This window comes from Hippocampus guttulatus, chromosome 2, assembly GCF_054856545.1.
Source record: "Hippocampus guttulatus isolate MCC_2025c chromosome 2, RoL_Hgut_1.0, whole genome shotgun sequence".
Classification (NCBI taxonomy): domain Eukaryota; kingdom Metazoa; phylum Chordata; class Actinopteri; order Syngnathiformes; family Syngnathidae; genus Hippocampus; species Hippocampus guttulatus.
The window spans coordinates 34,890,348-34,893,406 of record NC_141262.1 but is presented as its reverse complement, the minus strand read 5'-3'; the positions used below and the strand labels follow the sequence as shown (position 1 = coordinate 34,893,406).

The 3,059-nt window shown below is 41.4% G+C and overlaps 1 pseudogene; it reads left to right on the top strand.

The window, feature by feature from the left end:
* The first annotated feature begins 520 nt into the window (after positions 1 to 520).
* LOC147209837 (uncharacterized) lies at positions 521 to 2,725 on the top strand (annotated as a pseudogene).
* The last annotated feature ends 334 nt before the right edge of the window (positions 2,726 to 3,059 follow it).

Sequence of the window (3,059 nt, the reverse complement as noted above, 5' to 3'; positions counted from 1 at the left end):
AAACTTTGTACTCCCATTATTATTTTGCTCCTTATCTGTTTTACATATGCGATAATAAGCTAAATTTGCTGAGTGTAGGCGAGGGTGAGAAAGCCGCAATGTCAAGATTTGAAACAGGCAATTTAGCATGTTCTGACTCTCGTGTATCTGTCATATCTTATCAGCTCTGGTTGTTATTTGTTGTGCTCGACTGCTCGTGTTTGCTCTTATTACATTTTGTCGACATGGAGACACAGTCGGCTGCCTCTTAAAACCTGCTTGCCATCAGAATCTGAGTGAGGACAACCCAAAAGCTGCGTAAATAAAAGAGAACCACAATACAAAAATCCTCGAAAAATTGTGCATGTTAAAATGAGACAAATTTTAAGACCCGCCCAAAATCGCACTTGATTAAACTAAGACGAGTGTAAATCTCTAAAAGTTACACCTGTTAAAGTAAAGTCATTATAAATCCTCCAAACATTTTGTAGCTGCGGTTAAGGCAACCCTGAATCCCTAAATTAGAACAGTTTACAACAAAATGACGGGCGGCCCGGTAGTCGAGTGGTTAGCACGTTGACTTTACAGTGCTATTCAATTCCAGCTCCGGCCTTCCTGTGTGGAGTTTGCATGTTCTCCCCGTGTTTGCGTGGGGTTCCTCCCACATTCCAAAAACATGCATGGCAGGCTGATTGAACACTCCAAATTGTCCCTAGGTGTGAGAGTGAGCGCGGATGGTTGTTCGTCTCCGTGTGCCCTGCGATTGGCTGGCAACCGGTTCAGGGTGTCCCCCACCTACGCCTAAGACAGCTGGGATATGCTCCAGCACCCCCCGCAACCCTAGTGAGGATAAAGTGGTTCGGAAAATGAATGAATGAATGAATGAATGATTGAATGCAACAACATGACCCCAAATCCCCATAGGTGTGCAGTTTAAAACATCACAGTAATTCCCTTTAAAAATTGCACGGGCATAAGTAGGACTACCAAATATTCCCCTAAAACTTGTACAGGAAAAAGTAACATGACAAAAAAAAAACTTAAAAAATTACACATATTACAACAACACTACAATAAATACCTGAAGGTTCCACAAGTTAAAGTCAGACTCCTGTAAATACTCCAAAAGTTGCATTTTACAACAAGTATACCTTAAACCCCCCAAAATTGGTGCAGGTTAAAATAACATTACCAGAAATACCCCAAAACTTGGACGGGTAAAATTTTGATTACTGCTAAAAAACTGCACATTCTACAAAAAGAATACAGTAAATCCCCTGAGGGTTGCACAGGTGATAGTCAGACTCCTGTAAATTCCTCCAAAAGTCGCAGTTTACAACAGCAACACCTTAAATCCTGCCAAAGTTGTGCAAGGTTAAAATAACATGACTGTAAATCCCGTCAAAATTGTGCAAGTTGAAATCCAAGTGATATAAATCATGCAATAAATAATGCTGTCACAAATCCCCTAAAGGTTGCACAAGTTACATCAAGACTATCTTAAACTACCCCAAAGGTTATGCATGTTAAAGTATAGTTACTCCCTCAAACATTGTACAGGTAAAGGTGAGATTAGCGTAAAGACCCCCAAATTGAACAGGTTACACAAAAATAAAAATACTTTCAAACCTCTAAAAATTGCACAGGTACCATAAGTCCGCCCAAAATTGCAAAAGGTACAACAAATCTATACCTGCAACTCCCCTTACAGGAGTTTAGTCTTCTGAGGTTGTTGTTTTTATTTTCATCTGCGAGAACAGAGATCGGTAATGTCAAGTCCGAATTTTGACTGTATTCTTGTGGTTCTGACTTTAAAGTTTGAATTCTCACTTTGTGGACTCATGAATTGAGGGGAACGTCAGCGTGTGGCGTGGCTTTGAGGAGAGTACGTCATGTCGTCACCTTGCGACTTTTGGCATGGGCGAGGAGTGTCGGAGGACATCGTTTCACTTTTGGAGTAGCAGAGGGTGACTAAAGAGGTCAATAGGTGAGGGAGAAGCAGGGAGGAGGTACCAGAAAACTTCAAATGTCCACACAAGCTGGGTTCAAAGACATTCTCAAGGAAGGAAAGAAACAGTTTTTCCCAGATGGAATTTCTCCTCAAGGATCAGAATTGGACTTTCAGTTTGATGTGTGGGATTTCAAACAAAACTGCCTCACTCAGAAAACCTGCCAGTCCATTGGCGATATATACGAAGCTGCAAAACCAACATGGTTGCGCTTTTACATTGCAATAACGCCAAAAGATGACCAAGATGATGACAGCACGGCGTCCGAAGATGTCTTGGTTTTGTCACAGAATGGCAGTGAATACCTCTCCGTGGAAAAATTGAAGAGGTCTCTGTTGAATCAAGTGATATTTACATGTGACATTTCTGTTATTGAGAAATGACTTTTGGTCCAACACAGAACACAGAGGAAGATGCAAATGTCACACTGATCGATGATGGCCCGCCTGATCCACTAGATGTGATGACAATAACTCTCACTCCACTAACACGTTGAATACGATGATAGCATTCTCTGAAAATGCAGTCTTGAACAAATCCCTCACTGTGAAACACATACTCCCAAATCAGACAGAAGAAGCAGGCCTTGGATCTGAAGTAGATCTGAGAGATGTTCTCATCTGCTTCTGGCAGGAATTCTATGAGCGATGCGCCCTTGGTACATCAATTAAAGTGCCATTTATTCGCCATGATTTTTTTTCGCAGAAAAGTGTGAAGCAGTTGGGAGAATCCTTTGAAAGGGGTATCAAGATTATTGCTGTTTCCCCAAACAAACTTAGGTTTCCTTTCCTCAAGCAGGATGGTTTTCAATTGTGTCTACGGTGATCTAAAAGCCCATTTTTCTGCAATTTGTGAGCAACCAGGAGTGTGAAGTTTGGATGGGAGAAATGAATGACTTTTCAGAAGTGGACCTAGATGATCTTGTGGAAGTTCTTGACAGCTATGGGTCTAGGAAAAGAATCTCTGCTGAAACCTTTCCCATAATACTGCAGGAAATAGCGCACAAAGAGTTTGTTCAAAAGTTGTTTGTTATTGACTGCTGGAGGCAGGTTACTCTTCACCGTGTCTTCA